Source organism: Protopterus annectens, chromosome 3.part1, assembly GCF_019279795.1.
Source record: "Protopterus annectens isolate FY-2018-M chromosome 3.part1, PAN1.0, whole genome shotgun sequence".
NCBI lineage: Eukaryota > Metazoa > Chordata > Ceratodontiformes > Protopteridae > Protopterus > Protopterus annectens.
Genome location: NC_056732.1, coordinates 1,435,193,258 through 1,435,211,521, shown reverse-complemented (window position 1 = coordinate 1,435,211,521; position 18,264 = coordinate 1,435,193,258). Strand labels below are relative to the sequence as shown.

At 44.3% G+C, this 18,264-nt stretch overlaps 1 protein-coding gene across 2 annotated transcripts in view; it reads right to left on the bottom strand.

The window, feature by feature from the left end:
- MINDY3 (MINDY lysine 48 deubiquitinase 3) overlaps positions 1–18,264 on the bottom strand; it is a 2,129,565-nt gene that overhangs the window by 1,087,131 nt on the left and 1,024,170 nt on the right. The gene's annotated exons all lie outside the window — the stretch shown is intronic.

Genomic DNA, 18,264 nt, shown 5'->3' with positions numbered 1-18,264 from the left:
AGAAGTGACAAACTTCATGACACCCATGCAGACGGGAGCTGAAAGTTCGACTGCTGAATCCTACACTAGGGCACTGTACGAGCACATCCACTCGTGCATGAATTGTGTCATCCCAAATAGAACCAAGATGCTCTCCTCCAAAAAAGGAAACCAATCTGGTGGTCCCCTGCCATAAACAAACTATACAACAGAAGGAAGAAACTGTTGCAGAAGAGAGGAAAATTCCAGGATGCAAAAAACTCCCTTACCAGCCTCAGCAAGAAGCTGAGATCCCTCATAAAATCCTCCAAAGCTAGTTACGAAAATAAAATTGCTAAAGATTCCAAAGACAACCACAAGGCATTCTATAGTCATGTCAAGAATCTAAATGGCAATGCTCAGATCTGCTCTGAGCTACAACAGAATGGCATTAAATATACTGATCCCAAGGATATTGCCAATATCCTGGCAGATTAATTTAGTGCCAATTTCACCCCCTCTCACCCCCTAAAGGGCCCATCTGAATACCAAAATATTGCCAAATTCTGGTAATCACGTCCACACAGGTAGAAACCGCAATCTCCAAAGCGATGAATACAGCATCCATGGGACCAGATGACATCCCGGGCTGTGTACTACATGAACTATAAAATGAACTGGCACCTCACCTAAGTGTCATGTTTAATCATAGCCTCACCACAGGCTTCATGCCCAGTGAGTGCGCACAGCTATAGTTATCCCACTCCACAAGGGGGGATCCACCTTGGATCCTGGGAACTACTGTCCCATCAGTCTGATGAGCCTGATCTGCAAGGGCATGGAATGCATTATCATGGAACTTATAAAAAAAGACATTGGCAACCTTCAAACACTGGACCCCACCCAGTTTGGGTTCGTTCTTGTCTCCTGAACCTGAATGACTTCTTCGAATCAGTCTCCAGAGCTGTGGACAACGGTAAGGCGATCCACACAGCCTATCTGGACCTCGCCAACGCCTTCGACACCACCCCCCACTCTGGAATCATAGATAAACTTACTAAGCTGGGCATAAATCCCTACATCACTTGATGGGTTGCCAACTGGCTTACTGATAGAACCCAGACTGTAAAAGTAGCCAACTCCAAATCCAGCTCCAGACAAGTGGAGTACCTCAGGGTTCAGTCCTGGGACTGCTCTTGTTTGGCATCTACTTCTCTGAAATACAGGCCAACACTAAGGGACTCTAGCTAACAAAGTTTGCAGATGACTGCAAACTGGGAGCCATTACCGAATCCCCAAATGATTTGAATATTCTACAAAAGGGCATTACAGAAACAGATGCTTGGTGCCAGAGCCATGGGCTCAAACCTAATGCCAAGAAATGTATAGTTATCCCCTTTGGGAAAAACCATGTACCCATGAAGTACCACATAGGTGGCAGTACACTAAACACCGAAAGTGTGATGAGAGACTTAGGGACACAGGTGGACAGTGGTCTCACCTTCGATAACCACATCGACACAACAGTCAGGAAATCCTTCTATGTGGCACACTTCATCACTAAAGGCTTTTCATCCAGAAAAAAGGAAGTCATTGTCCCACTGTACTCATCCCTCATTAGACCCATTACAGAGTACAACGCCCCGTTTGGTATGTACCTCACAAGACAACTGCAACAGCTGGAAAGGCCGCAGAAATACCTCACTAAAAGAATCACAGGCCTAAAGCAGATGCCCTATGCTGATCATCTAAATAAAACTCCAGCTATACTCTGTGGCATATCGTCTACTGAGAGACGATCTCTGCTTAACACACACAAGGCCATGTCAAACCCTGAGCTACTGGACATGCTCCACTTAAAGAAATCCCAATCCCTCAGAGCCACATGCTCCAGGGATCTAAACCTTGTCATCACAATGAACAAAACATGCTGGAGGGATAAGTTCCTGACCCAGAGACTCCCCATACTCTGGAATAGACTGCCCATACATGACAAGCAGAATGCCTCCTTGGCCCTCTTCAAAAGGAACCTTGACGATTGGATGGGAGATACGAAATTCACCCTGGGGATCACGTCATTCGCCCTGCTAGACAAGGGTCCAGGGAAGCAAATATTGTGGGAAGAAATATCCACGGAATTGTTATGGCTAGGCTTGTATAGGCCCCTAGGGCCAATAGCATAGTACCAACCTATGAACAGCATTGCACTTTGCAATGAAAGAGACTTTCTCAGAAAAGTCAAATGCTAATTTCTTTCAGTATTAAAAGTAGGCCAACACTAGTTAAACAAAGCTCGACTTTGTGAATATTTAATACATTTTGAGGACGGTACTGATTCCTTAGACTCCCTTTTGTTTCTTTGTCAACATCCAAGTTGTTTCAGAAATTGTTGACAGCATTACCCTAGTATCTAAAGGATAAAAGATATTGGAAATATAATTAATAATATATTAGTGTGAGATCATATATATAGAAAGAGTATGGCAGAATGATACAGCTGATGAATAATTTAAGACAGCATAAATTCAAGATGTAAAATTAAAGTGACAAGTCTGGGTCATACTCTAATATCACAGAGTTTGAAACCCGGTTCATAAAAAATCCAAGCAATATCTGCAATGCAAAGGTCAGAAGGTAAGCAAAAGTACAGTTTTGTACCTACCATAAATGTAGATGTTAGAGTGCTAATACAGCTGCAGTCATAACAGATGGGTTCTCCTGCCGTCAGGCGGGTCCTCGGTCGGCCGAATTCCAAAGTCTAGGTCCGGCGTCGGTTGTCGTCGCTTCTTCCCTGACGTCAGTGCGACAGGGGTATAAAACAACCAGCCAACGCCATTTCTTCAGTTTTTCTTGCCCCAGATGTCAGGTGCCCCCAGAAGGAAGGCAATACATAAATTTGTGTAATAAAGCAATGCAATATAATCAAAATACAGTAGTTACTAACAAATACACCATAAAATAATACCCCAATCAGGTTGTATGAGGAGGTGTTAGCCAATAGGCCTGTCCCAAGAGGGGAAGGAGGGAGGGAAACCTGGACTGCAGCTGTATTAGCACTCGAACATCTACATTTATGGTAGGTACAAAACTGTACTATGTTCATCGTGCATACAGCTGCAGCCATAACAGATGGATAGAATCCCAAAGCTAAAAAGGGGTGGTAGGCACTAGGTGGAACTAGGAGGAGCCAGGATGCCCTGCAAGACTGCAGTGGCAAAGCCTGCTCTAGTTTTGGAGTATAATGGTAGGTGGTAGTGCTTGGAGAAGGTAGGCACAGAACTCCAAGTGGCTGCTTCCAAAATATCTTTGGTAGGCACTCCTCTGAGGAAAGCTGCAGAGGTAGCTGTGGCCCTTGTGGAGTGAGATCTGATGCCTGCAGGTACAGTTTTACCATGAAAAGAGTAACAAAAGCGTATGCAGTGGGCTATCCATTTTGAGATTGTCTGTTTGGAAATTGGCTTCCCTTGAGCTCCTATAGCATAGGACACAAAGAGCTGTTCTGATTTTCTGAAAGGCTTTGTTCTGTCCAAATAATAACGCAGCTGTCTGTGGATGTCCAAGGAATGTAGTAGTCTCTCCCCTTTGTTTTGAGGATTAGGGTAAAAGATAGGTAAGTGTATAGCCTGATTCAAAGCTACCGTGGATACCAGCTTTGGCATAAAGGACGGGTTGGTTCGTAAGGAAACTCTGTCCTGATGGAAGATGATAAAAGGCTGCACAGCCATGAGGGCTTGTAGTTCCGATACCCTACGAGCTGAGGTGATAGCCAGAAGGAAAGCTGTTTTCCAGGACAAACATTGCAAATCTGTTGAGGCAGCTGGCTCAAAAGGAGGCAAGGTCAGCTTTTCTAGAATTAAATTGAGATCCCAAGCAGGTATTGGTTGTTTCCTTGGGGGTTTTATATTCTTAGCCCCTCTGAGGAACTGTCTTAAGAGGGGGTGAGAGAATAAAGGTGGATCAGTGTTGTATTCTGCAGAAATGGCTGAGGCATGGATTTTGATGGAGGAGAATGAAAGTCCACTGCTTAGCAGCTCAGCTAGATACTTTAATATTTGAGGTAAATTCTTTTTCTCATTCCAGGCACAAAACCGTTTCCATTTTGCGGAGTAAGCTTTTCTAGTAGACGGCCTTCTGGCCTCCAAAATGACATCCTGCACCTCCTTGGAGAGTAGGGCCTGTTGTGATGTTAAGGAATCTTTCATGCGGCCAGATTGAGTGTTTTCAGCTGACTGTGAAGAGTTTTGAAGCTGTGCTGAGTCAGAAGAAGAGGCATTAGAGGTAGGGTCCATGGAAGGGAATGCGTAAGGCTCCTCAGGAGTGGGTACCAGTGCTGTCTTGGCCAGTCTGGAGCAATGAGAATCATCTTTGGTCTGTCTGCTCTGGTTTTTAGTAGAACTTTGGGCAGCAGAGGAAGAGGTGGAAAGGCATAAACTGCCATTGTTGTTCAACTGAAAGAGAGAGCGTCCAGTCTCCAGGCCTGTGGATGAAAAGTCCTTGAGCAGAATTTTGTCAATTGGTGATTTTTGTGGGAGGCAAAGAGATCTATGTCTGGCCTTCCCCATGCTTGAATTATCTCTGTAAAAACTTGAGGATGCAACTTCCATTCGTGTGGATCTGTCATATTTCTGCTAAGGTTGTCTGCCAGCATATTTTCCTTACCTGGCAAGTACTGTGCTTGAAGTTCGATTTGTAATTCCAGGGCCATGTTCCAAAGTGACATGGCCAGCCTGCATAGGGGGTATGAATGGGTTCCTCCCTGTTTGTTTATGTACCACATTACTGTGGTGTTGTCTGTCCTTATCAATAGTTGACCTGGATGCAGAAGGTCTTTGAAAGCTATAATAGCATTTATTACTGCTAGCATTTCCTTTTGATTGATGTGAAGGTGCTTTTCTTTTTTAGGACCATTTGCCCTGAATGCACCGATCTGTCATGCGCGCCCCCCAGGCGTAGTCCGAGGCGTCTGTTGTGATGACTTGATTTGCTTGAGGCTTGCAGAATGGGAGACCTGTGTTTGTTTGGCATGCTTGAGCCCACCACAGAAATTCCTTTTGAAGACATGGAATTAGTGGTATTATTGTTTCCAAACTGTGGCTGTGTTGAGACCATAGGTTTTTCAGGTACCATTGAAGTTTCCTCATATGCAGTTTTGCACATGGGATTAGTAGGATGCAAGATGCTATGAATCCCAGAGCCTGCAGGATTTTCCTTGCAGTCAGCCTGGTGAAATTTGCTAGTTTTCTGAAGTATTGAGTTAGTTGCCCCTGCTTCTCTGGCGTGAGGTAGGCCATCTGGGTGTTTGTGTCCAAGTTGGCACCCAGGAAAATTATTTTCTGAGAGGGTATTAGCCTTGATTTCTTCTTGTTGACTGTGTATCCCAGAGAATTCAACAACATTATTACAAAAGCCAGATGTTTCAGAAGTATGTGTTTGCTGTCCGCTTGGATCAGGCAGTCGTCCAAATATGGGTATATTTGTATCCCTTGAAGTCTGCAGTAGGCAATTATTGATGCCAGGCAATTTGTGAATACTCTGGGCGCAGTAGATAAGCCAAAGGGCAATGCAGAGAATTGATAATGGGTTGAACCTGCAAGAAATCTGAGGTATCTTCTGCAATTTTGTCTGATTGGGACATGCAGGTATGCCTCCTTGAGGTCCAATGTTACCAGCCAAGACTCCTTGCCCAGCATGGGAAGAAGCTGCTGTAATGTGAGCATCTTGAATTTTGGTACGAGTAAAAATGTGTTTAGGATGGATAGGTCCAAAATAGGTCTCCAATCTTTTCCCTTCCTTGGTACCAGGAATAGTCTGGAATAAAAACCTTGACCTTGTTCGTGAGTAGGTACCTCTTGAATAGCTTTCATGTCCATGAGGTCTGAAATATGTCTTTGTGCCTCTGCCCTTTGATTGTGTGGCAGGTTTGGCATGCCTCTCATTTTTGGAAGGGTGTGAAAATGGAATATGTAGCCTCTGTTTATAATGTCCAGGATCCATTTGTCTTTTGTGACAATATGCCAATTTTTTGAAAATACTGCCAGTTTTCCACCTAAGGGTGCTGCCATTTGAGCCTTGCTTGGCATGCAAATGGGAAAGTCATTGGGCTTGCTTTCTGAATGGCTGCGAACTATCCTCACCACCTCTTTGTGTAGGAGCTTGCCATTGTCTGCCCCTAAACGATCCTTGAGATTGCCCTCTGCCCCTCGGGCGCCTGTATCTACCTCTTTGGGGTCTGTCTGTGGCTGGAAAGGACCAATTTTTGGAAGGCCAATTTCTACTGAAACGTGCAGGTTGTACCTGTAGAAAATCTTTCACTGTTTGCATTGATTTAGCCTTTTCCTCCATTTTCTTTAATACCTCCTCAGCTTTAACACCAAATAATACATCCTTTTGTAAAGGGGCATCTAGTAATTTAGCTTTGACATGATCTGGTAAGGTTTGCTCCTTGAGCCAGGCATGTCTACGTATGACTGATCCTGTAACAGCAGCTCTACATGAAGCCTCTAGAGCATCAAAACCACATTGCAAGGTATGTTTACCCACTTGTTCTGCACTATGCATCAAATCCTGCAACTCATTCAAGTCTGGTTGTTCAGGTTGTGACATTTTGCTTCTCAACTGTGATAACAGAAACTGTTGGTACTTTAGCATATGGAACTGGCAGTTTAATGCCCTCATGGTTAAGGTGGCCGAGGTGTATACCTTTTTTCCCCACCTTTCTAAGGATCTGGAATCTCTCTTGGAAGGTAATGGGTTTTTAGCAGTGGAGGCCTTAATTCCCTTAGGGCCCTCTGAGATAGTTTCTGGGTCAGCCGCATGGCTTTTGTATAAAAACTGGTGTAAGTCAGGAACCCGGTAGTACCTGTCAGGCTTGACTGGGGCTGGAGGTAAAGAATCCGGGTTAAGGCAGGCCTCCGAGTACACATCATCTAGTATGTCTAAGACAGGAGGTATAGCCAGAGGCCTGTGCTGAGGTAGCAAGAGGAAATCCCTAAGCCTTTTCTTGGAATCTGAGTACTCTTGGCCTTCCCAGTGGAAGTGTTCCCTTAAGGTATGCAAGGTTTCCCCAAATGAGTAATCCTCTGGGGGGGAGACAGAGCATCAGAATTTTCAAAAGGGGAGTAAGAATGTTCCTGTTCATCAGAGTGCTCTGAAATAATGGAGGCCTGGTCAGTGGAGGGGGATTCTTCCTCCACTCTGGGCCTTTTGTCCGGGGGGGGGGGTTGAGAACCCCTGATAAGAGTAATCAAATCCTCAGCCATTTTAAGCATCTGTTTTTTAGGCATGGGGCCTGGAGAAGGGCCCTGTGGAGCTTGTCTCTTAGGATGGATGGCTGCTTTAGACTTAGTGAAAGCCTTGATAGAAAAAGAAGAGGAAGGTCTGAAGACACCTTGAGAGGAGGCAGATCTGTCTACATTTTGAGATTCACCACCAAGAGTGGCTTCGGTATCTGTAGTCGGGGTGTGGGCCGAGGAGCCTGCGTCCTCGGGCACAGAAGACACTGCCAATGAAGTGTCGTCGGTAGGCAGGGGCTGCGTAGGTGCCTCGCTGAGAACCGAACCACCTGTAGTCGGCTTTGGTGTGGTGTTGGTAGAGGCCGCGGACCTCGTGTGTCGGTCCTTATCTTTGCTTTTTTTAGACAAAACTGGAGCCAGAGTATCCGACGACATAATATAGTTAATTTTTTTGCCAAAATAGTGCTGGGTGAACTCCGCCCGACGCTTAATGGTGCATTTGTTGAAAGTAGCACAAAAAAGACAGACCGAGACATCGTGGGTCTGGGCCTAAGCAAGGAATGCAGAGGGAATGAAAATCCTTATGCGGTATTTGCTTCCCACAAGAAATACAATTATTAACTTTGTCTGACATCGGTCTGAGGCAAGAAAAGTTTCCCCAACGGGGTACTTAGCTTTCAAGAAGATTTTGGTTGCAAAATTTTCGTAATTTCAGGAGCTGGCCGACCGGCACCTGCGAACTGCATCGGCTTCGGGCACCGCGCGGCAAGAAAGACTGAAGAAAATGGTGTCGGCTGGTTCTTTTTATACCCCTGGCGCACTGACGTCAGGGAAGAAGCGACGACAACCGACGCCAGACCTAGACTTTGGAATTCGGCCGACCGAGGACCCGCCTGACGGCAGGAGAACCCATCTGTTATGACTGCAGCTGTATGCACGATGAACATCATTATTGACTTTTCTAGGAATGATGCACTATCTTGAAAAATTTGTACTTTATGTGTCTATGAATGAAGAGAAAAACGTGTTCTGACATTCTCAAGATAAGTATAGATGTTTCAACCCTGAAGCTCTATAATGCAAATAAGCTGGTTTTCCTGCAAGTATATGACAATCATTCTGGTACAGAAGTAAATATGCAAAACAATAGACTTAAGTGGCCTATTGGCTGAGCATTTACAGATGCACAAAACAGATATGATTGGGTAGAAAACAAACTGTTATAAAAGTGTACGTGTGTGAGAAAGTTCAGAAACATGTTTATGGTAAAGTTCATATGGGAAAAGACTGGAAATCCTTGCAAGGCATATCAAGAAAGTTTTTGCACTGTTCACCTCCAAGACTGTAGAGGATATTGTTTAATCTACAATAGTACCCTCTAAAGGTGAACTATGATTCAGGCAGATATGTTGAATAGGACATACGTAGCACAGCAACATGAAGAACCATTAGAAGAATTAGAGAGTCTTTGGATAATACTGCAATTATCAAAGACTGAAGAAAAAGAAAACAAATTTCAGGAGTTCACTGATGCTTGTTTAGAAATGCAGCTGTATGTTTCAATGAAAAGCTGGCCTAAGCAAAAATCATTTATAAGGAAAGCAATTCAATCTTACTTTTCCTTCACAGAATAAATATGCTTGACATTCAAAGCTAATACAATAACAGCTACCAATAAATAAAAAAAAAAAACAAGAAAAAAAGAAGCTATGTACTTACCATAACATTCCATCTGTGTTGCCCATTTTCATTCTTCCTCAATGTATGGGTTTGGATCCAACACTCGGATCCAACTCAACCATTACTCAAGCTTGAGAGCGCCCTGGAATGCTTGCAATAGTAAAAGCATTGCTCTCATTTCCAGAACATTGATATGCAATTTGCCCTACTCAGGGGACCAAGTGCCTTGAACTGTCTTTCTAGAAAATGCCACTCCCACCAGTCTGGGAAGCATCCATGGTCACTGTGGCCTTGGGTGGTGGAAGAATGAAAGGACAGACTAGCAACAGTTGTGATTGCATCCACCAGTTACAATAACTTTTGCATACCTGAGCTATTTTTATCTTTGTCGACATAGGTTGAGAGATAGGTTTACTATCAGAGAGCAATTAAGGATAAAGTTTTAAGGAAAACACACTTATCGTAATACGAGCACTACAGAGCAGTAGTCAACCATGTCTAGTCACGAAAGTGGAAAACAAGATCTGAGGTAAGTTAGGCATTCATTGTGGGGAGGAAAGGAGCTTGAGAGCTTGTTTGTTGGTCTCCATGTGCTGGAGTGACAACATCTGAACCCATAAGTTGAGGAATGAATGAAAACTGACATAATCAGGTCAAATACTTGAAAGGATACTTAATGTCAGATCTAGGAATAGTAAAAATCAAATGAAGGGCAAGAAATGTCATGTGTTGGCCAGTTAACTCAAATAGGATAAGTAGTCATGGCACTGTACCATCTGTAGTTCACACTACAGTAGTCCAAGGGAAGAAATGCTAACATGCAATGGAGCTGTTCACAGAAGCCACGTGTCTTACAGATGTAGATTACTACAGTGAATTCCCTAATATAATAAAACTAGCAAACACATAGAGTAAAGTGTGAATAGCACATTAAAATTAATGTTCTCAAGACAAGGGGTGCCTGATATTTTAGTATACAGCAATGGTACATGATACGCAAGCCAGGAATTCAGGAGACTTGTGAAAAATATGTCAGATATATAACAACCAGTACACACACACCTCATTCAAGTAGAAAAGTGGAATGAACTAGAACAGAAAGTGAAAAATCTTATGAAAAAGAGCTGCACCAAAAGATATAAGCACTGACAACTTGTAGTTTTGATATACAGGAATATCTCAGCATGTCAACTGTAGTTGATCAAGTGGATGAATAACAGGATTCCCTACTTAATCAATATTGGTGGTGCCTGAAAATCAATATAAATCAAAAGATATCCTGGAAAGAAATCAGCAAAGACAGAATAAAACAGTAATATGATGGGAGTGATATATGACTCTAAGACTTATACGGCTGAAGGCAAAAAAGGATTTCAAAAGTTAAGTGAAAGCTCGAAGGTTGAAGCTGAAGTTGTTAGCAAAATAGCTGAAACCAACTCAAACATAGTGCATATGGAAGACAGTGAGCTGTATGGAAGAAATCATAGATGTTTATGCAAAACAATTAACTGAATAAGTACAGTTGTTTAAGTAAACTTATTGTAACACTAGATATTCAAATGATCACTGCTGCAGTAGCCTTAGCTATATGAGTTACATCCTACCAAGGATATAATAGCCAGCCAAGCTTGCAAAGCTTCAGGTCACCATTCCCGCACTCAAACCATTAAGCTGAGCTACCTAAAAACTTTATAGAGCTTTCATGCCAACTGAGTGAGGCATGGTGAACCATGAGAGGCCATAGCTAAGAGTTAAAAAAATATATATATATATATATATATATATATATATATATATATATATATATATATATGGGTCCCCTACACATGGGCGACATTTCAGAATGTCGAAGACCATATGGCCGAGACCATATGATCAACATTCGAAATGTCAACCATGTAATAAAAAAAGAAACCCACAACAACTTACCTTCATACTGCTTGCAAGGAGGGCTATGCCCCCCTGCACCCTCCCGTGGGGGGCTCCATCCCCACACCCCCTGTAACTTAAATATCCCAACCCCGAGATCGCACTAAAGTGCGGAAGATGGAAATCTTTCCATTCTGCACTGTACAGATATGCCGGCTCCGCATGGTCGACATTCTGAAATGTTGACCATGTGTAATGGACCCATATATACACATACATATATACATATATATATATATATATACACACCCACACCCACACACACACACACGTATATCTTTAAATATATATATATATATATATATATATATATATATATATATATATATATATATATATATATATATATATATATATATAGAGAGAGAGAGAGAGATCTATAGATATATATAGATATAGATATAGGTCTATTTCATAACATTGAATTTCATAACACTGAGACCGTAAGATTGAAAATTCAAAACACTGAAAACCCAAAACTTTGAAAATTCAGAACATTGAAAGTGTGCTTCATAACATTGAAAACTATATTGCACAAGTAAATAAGATCCCCTCCACCTACACCACCACCTAACTAACAAAAACACTTTCTACTTGGTTTCTCAGGTGAGCAAGCCACCCCTGCACCCCCCCATACTCCCCCGTAAATTAACTATACCAATTCCAAGATCGCACACAGTGGAAAAAAGTGAATTAGCTAACCTCAGTTTATCATTGAGGTTAGAAAAAAAGAAGTTATGTCTTACATAATGTTCCATCTGTGTTGTTGATCTTCTTCCATTCATCACTGATGGGTTTGGTTCTGAACCCCTTGTAACCGTGTCAGCCTAACACCAAGCTCGCGTACACCAAAATACTCTCGAGCTAAGCTGCTACCCACAATGCCCTTTCTCTCTGTTACCTCAGATCGAGTTTGCATAAGACGTATAGAAATAAAGCAGAGGCCATTTCTGGGCAAAAATCCTGACACACCACAAGGACCCATGAGATCCACCAGGAGCCTTTGTGGGAGACAGAGGGTGGAATGTGATGAATGGAAGAAAATCAACAACACAGATGGAACATTATGGTAAGACATAACTTCTTTATCTGATTATGTTAATCTTCTTCCCATTCATCACTATTGGGACAGAATCGCAAGCTACCTGAGAAACCTGCGTGGCCCTTATGGAAGAACATTCCTGAGTACCATTGAGCCCAAGGCCCCTCTTCCCCTGGAGACCATATCCAACCTGTAATGTTTGATGAAAGTTTGTAGTTTAGCCCAAATGGCTGCTGCGCAATTGTCATCCATAGAGGCTCTGGAGTGAAAGCCTATAGAGGTTGCTATAGCTCTAGTTGAATGTGCTTTGATATTGTGGAGCCTAGGCTCATTTGTATATGAATATGAAAAAGAAATACAATTTCTGAGCCACTTTGATAAAGTGACTTTTGAAATAGCATATCCCATTCTTGGACCAGAGAAGGAAATCAAAAGTTGGTCTGTCTTGCGGGTAAATTTAGTCCTGTCAAGGTAAAAACGTAGTTGCCTATGCACATCCAAGGAGTGTAGGCAGTATTCTCCTTTATTGGAGTAGTTCGGGAAAAACACTGGGAGCACCACGGATTCTTTCACAGAAAAATCAGAATCCACTTTGGCAAGAAAAGATGGGTTAATACGTAGAGACACTCTGTCTCTATGAAATATTAGGTATGGTCCCTTGATGCATAAGGCCTGCAATTCTGAGATCCGGTATAGCAGAAGTGACAGCTACCAAAAAAGAGAGATTTCCATGAGAGAAATATGAAATCACATTTTGCAGCAGGCTCAGAGGAAGGTTGAGACAGTGACTGCAGTACCAGGAACAGATTCCATGTTGCTAAGGGACGCCTAATTGGAGGTCTGCTGCGAAACACTCCTTTGAGAAAGGTTTTGCACAGGCGAATAGGAGTGCACTCTAATCTGTTATGAAAACTGGAAATTGCTGCTAAATGGACTCGTATGGTACAGGCTGATGCTTTATTTTCAAAGAACTCAGATAGGTATTGAAGGAAGACAGAGACCGGGGCTGAGAAGGGATCTAGCATCTGTTCTTTAGACCAAAGAGAAAACCTTTTCCATTTATCTCTATAAAGTTTTCTGGTGGGTGGTTTATGGGAGGCCAGAATAAGATCATGAACAGTTGAGGAAAGAGCTTCCTGCCTGGCGACTAACGAAAGTGGAGAAACCAAGTCATCAGCTTGAGGCTGGACATTTTTGGGTGAGTCAACCCTTGGGGGTGAGAAATCAAGTCTGGACGAGTGTCCAGGATCCATGGAGGCTGTAACAGATGAGGATGGAGGAAGGGGAACCACACTTGACGAGGCCAGAATGGGGCAATGAGGATCACCTTGCATCTCAACTGAGTAGCTTTCTTTAAGAATAGACGTATCAAGAGAATTGAAGGATAGGCGTAGAGGAGACCCGTGGGCCAATTGTGAGTCAGAGCATCTCTTGAGGACTCCCCTTCTGGGGGAAAGAGGGCAAAGTAACTGCTGCGTTTGTTGTTCCTAGGGGAGGTGTAGCAGGGCTGGCCACATTGGCTGAAAATTTCTGCTGTCACTTTGGGATTGAGAGACCACTCGTGTGGAAGGAGAATGCATCTGCTCAACCTGTCCACAATCACACAGGAACTCCCGGGGATGTGCGTTGCTATTAGAAAGCAGTCGGAAGCTATCACCCAGTGCCAAATTCTCACGGCCTCTCGACACAGGGGGTAGGATTTGGTTCCTCCTTGTTTGTTGATGTACCAGAATTGACATATTGTCTTACTGAACTGCAATCGTTCCAGGGGGAAGAAGTGGATTAATGCCTGCAACGCTAACAGCACCGCTCTTAACTCCAGAACATTGATATGCAGGTTGGCCTCTAAGCTCGACAACATGCCTTGGTCTGTCTTTCCCTGAAAATGGCCCCCCCCACCCTATCAGGGGAGCATCCGTGGTCACAGTGACGTTGGGTTGAGGGGTCTGAAAGGGGCGACACCAAAGTTCTGCGTCTGGCCTCATCCACCAAAGATCTTGCTTGCAAGAGTTGGTTATGAGCACCTGCGAGTTTAGGGGGTGAAGATTTGCAAACCACTGGGGCAATACGAGCCATTCTAACAGTCTCATGTGTAACCTTGCCAGAGGAACTATTGAAATGGCTGCAGCCATGGACCCCAGAGCCTGGAGAACTTCCCTCGCTGACACCTTCTTTTGAAAGAGTATCACACGCACTTGCAATCTTAATCTCTGAAGCCTGTGAGCTGGGAGAGATACCAGACAGGCATGAGTATTGAAAACTGCCCCTATAAATTCCAGCTGTTGGGTAGGTTCCAAGTTGGATTTCTCCCAGTGTACAGTGATTCCCAGGAACTCTGCTAGTGAAAGGGTGTATCGGAGGGTCATAGTCAGAAGACGCCTGGTGGGGGCGGACGGGAGCCAATTGTCCAAATATGGAAACACCTGGAATCTTTGAAGTCTCAGATGAGCTGTCACCACTGCTAGACACATCAAGAGACCGAATGGCAGGGCTCAGAACTGGTAATGATTGGCTCCTAGCCAGAAGAGAAGGAGACTCCTGGAGTGTTTGTCCATTTTGATGTGGTAATACGCATCCTGGAGGTCTATCGAGCACATCCACACATTCTCCCTTAAAAATGGGAGAATGGATTGAATAGTGACCATGCGGAACTTGGTTTGTACAACTGATTTGTTTAAGTGGCTAAGATCCAGGATGGGTCTCCAGTCCCCGGTCTTTTTTGGCACTAAAAAGATTCTTGAGTAAAACCTGGATCCACATTGGTCTGGAGGGACTGGTTGGATGACTTCTTTTTGACACAGCTTTGTTATCTCTGAAGCTGCTTCTTCCCTTTGATTGGGTGGAACATCGAGAAGGTTTTTTGTAGGTTTTGGACAAGAGGTTAGATGGATATAGTAGCATCTGGAGATTATTCTCTGCACCCACTGATCGTTTGTAACAGAGCGCCAGGCAGTTTGGTACAGAGAAAAATGAGCCCTGACTGCTTCCAGAGGAAAGCAATAGCACAACGCTTCAGGAGCGTTGATAAGACCGCCCAGAAAAGGAATCTTTGGAGTCTTGGTTTTGAGGACTCCCTCTGCCCCTAAAGGGGCATTTTCCACCATTGAAACCCCCTCTGCCTCTGGGGGAATCCTCGCCACGTGCGTTACGGAAAAGACCCTGAGATTTCTTGTGCCAGATCTTTCCACTCCTCTGGTTCCTGGAAAAAGAAAATTGAGGCTTGGAAAAAGTAGGCTAATGGCAGATAGAGTCTTTCCATCTTGCTCGCACCTGGCTAGTGTGTCCTTCACTTTAGAACCAAACAAGGAAGATGGTTCAATAGGGGCATTCAGAAAGGAGAACTTGAAGAAGTCCGCCAGGTCGCAGATGCGCATCCAGGCATGATGCCTCATGACTATGCCTGCACCTGCAGCTCTGGCCGCCCCTTCAGTTGCATGGGAGAGCAGCCTCATGGACGATTAGAAATAAATTCAAGGGTGGCAGGTTGAGAGGCAACCTTGTCCCAAGCCTAGTCAGAAACTTGACCCGCAAGGGATCCAGAAAGTGCGGTAATCAGATATCTTTGGAGCCTCGTGAAGTGTGGCAAGTAGTTCAGGGACCTGACAGCAAAGGTCACTGAAGCAAAGACTTGCTTCCCCAACCTGTCCACAGCCCGAGACTCCCTGTTGGGCAGGTGGACAGTAAGAATTTCTTCTGCTAGATCCTTTTTAGTAGCTGCTGCCTTCACCACCATAGCATCAACTGGCAAACCTCTGGACCAGTGTGGATGCTCTTCAGGGGGAGAAAGAATCTTATCAGGTCTCTGGGGAATGGCCTCAGTAGAGTCAGGGTTCTGCCAAGCACGCTGCATGACGAGTTGGATTAACTCGTTGGTAGGTGGGGTCACCCGAGAGGTAGAAGGCTGGAAGTGAAAAGCCTGCAGGAACACAGATTCCTCCGAGGAAGGGTTGGAGGGCTTCCAGCCACCCCTCTGTTTTAATAATTCCAGGATGTCCACGAAGGAGACATCATCTGGGGGTGGCCATAGGGACCCCTCCCCATCATCGTAGTCCATGTCTTCTGTCAAAGACTCTTCAGGAGAGTATGTGCTTCCTCTTGCACGCCTTCTTCCTAGGAGGTTCCTCAGTGGGAATATCTGACGAGGACTCAGAAGGGTGGGTACTCCAAACTGGGGTTTCCTGAGGCTTCTCTTTCCGGTGTCCCAGGGAGATGACTTGGACTAGCTGTAGCTCAGAGGGAGCAGGATGAAGTTCTGATGTCAGAGGAGCACTTCCTGCAGCAAGCACCCTCTCCATCACCCAAAAAGCAGGCCTGTCCGAAGAGGAGTGGGAGCTCAGAACCGAGAAGGACAACCTCAGAATCGGGGTTACACCTCGCTCCGTCGGACCCGCTCCCAGGGATGGAGCCTCAAAAGCAGGATTGAGGCAGGCGTTATCCCCAGATCTGAGGGCGGAACCGATAAAAACACTCTGAACCGAGACCTGAACCAAGGACTCTGCCCCCCCCCCCAACCATGAGTCTGAGGAAGGGACGGTTCTGTTGGAACAAAGAACCAAAGGAATGGCCTCAAAGCCTCAGTGACAGCCACTGTCGGTGCCGAGGAACGGGGTTCCACAAAAGACATCAGAGCAATGGGCTTTGGAATCGACAGGTCCGAAGGAAGAGTATACGTCAGAGTCCTGGGAGAGATAGACCCAAGTCCCAGAGGGGGATAAGTCTTTGGAACATTTGGAACCCCTCTGGCCATTAACAGCTGATCCAACAGGCGCACCACATCAAGTTCAGATAGACTCGCGGATACTCCTGAAGGGGAGTCAGGTCGATTATTTGACCCAGGGACGGATTCAAAGAGGGGAAGTATTGGATCCGTTGTGTCTGAGCTAGTAGCACAGTGGCACCGTAGTCTCTAATTTGGAGACAGGAAGCAAAGGAATCAATGGTGCAGTAAAAGGGCTCGGTGCCGATGAGGCACTTGGACTCGATGTCATCGGTTCCAAAGTAATGGCAGAGGTCGGAACCGCTTCTGATGTAGTCAAAGGCGAGGTCGGTGTCATAGCTGTAGTCAAAAGTAAGGTTGGTGCCGTAACTGTAGTGGAAGGCAAGATCGGTGCTGTAGCTAAAGGAAGTCGGTGCCGAAGGTGGCGTCAACATCAAGAATCTGGTAATATCCATGGCTTGAGTTGTAATAGTATTCGGAGCAGAGCTCGGAACAGCAGTAGTCGGAGCCGAAGTAGCAAATCTATGCTCTGAGAAAGTTTTGTGGGCCTTATGTTTAGGTGTCTTATCCCTATCACCAGCCAGTGAAGAGGGATCAGAGTGGCGACATTTCTTGTCCTTCATTGGTGGGGTTGAGACCTCTGACACAGAAAGGGCTGCTGAGAAAGGAGAAGCAAGAACGCCTTTCAAAATCAATTTATTCTTTTGTTCATTCAGCGTCCGCTGACTGAAACTTTGACAGATTTGATGGGAGGGTTAACAGAAAGATGAGGAACCCCCAGACAATAAACCCAGTCGTCATGCAAATCGCTATTAGGGAGTTTACCATTGCAAGAGGTGCAATGTTTAAACTCTGAAGATCCTTTTTTCTCAGACATGTCTAATAAGTGTTGTTGTAGCAACTAACAGACCAAGCCAGTCACAAACACACTAACAACAAGTTTACTAAACTATTAGGAAAGATATAGGATAGAAAATACCAACAATGGTATCAAGAGATACCATAAGGGTAAGGAGAGGGCGTACCAGCGATGGCAAGAAGAATTACCCAAAGGGAAGAGCTAGGAATGATAAAGATACAAATAACTCTAGTGAAGTAGAAAGGAGAAAGTTTTAGAGAAAGACTAGGTAGAGATAAATATCAAAAATATACCACTTAGCTTGAGAGCTCGGTGAAACTTGGCTATATGGCTATGCAGCAAATGAGATCTGATCAACATGGAGAAGGGCACTGTGGGTAGCAGCTTAGCTTGAGAGTTTTTTGGCGTACGCGAGTTTGGTATTAGGCCGGTACAGTTCCGAGGGGTTCAGAACTGAACCCATCAGTGATGAATGGGAAGAAGATTAACAAAATCAGATTTAACTGTTTTTCCTCTGTAGTGTGATCTTGGAGTTGGTATATTTAATTTATGGGGTGGTGTGGGGGCACAGCTCCCCACATGGGGGGGGTGCAGGGGGGCTTGCCCCCTGAGAAATGTAGTAGAAAGTGTGTTTGTTAGTTAGGTGGTGGTGTAGGTGGAGGGGATCTTATCTACTTGTGCAATGTAGTTTTTAATGTTATGAAGCACACTTTCAGTGTTCTGAGTTTTCAATGTTTTGGGTTTTCAGTGTTTTGAATTTTCGATGTTTTGGTCTCAATGTTATGAAATTCGTTATGAAGTAGACCCATATATATACATATATATATATATATATATATATATATAT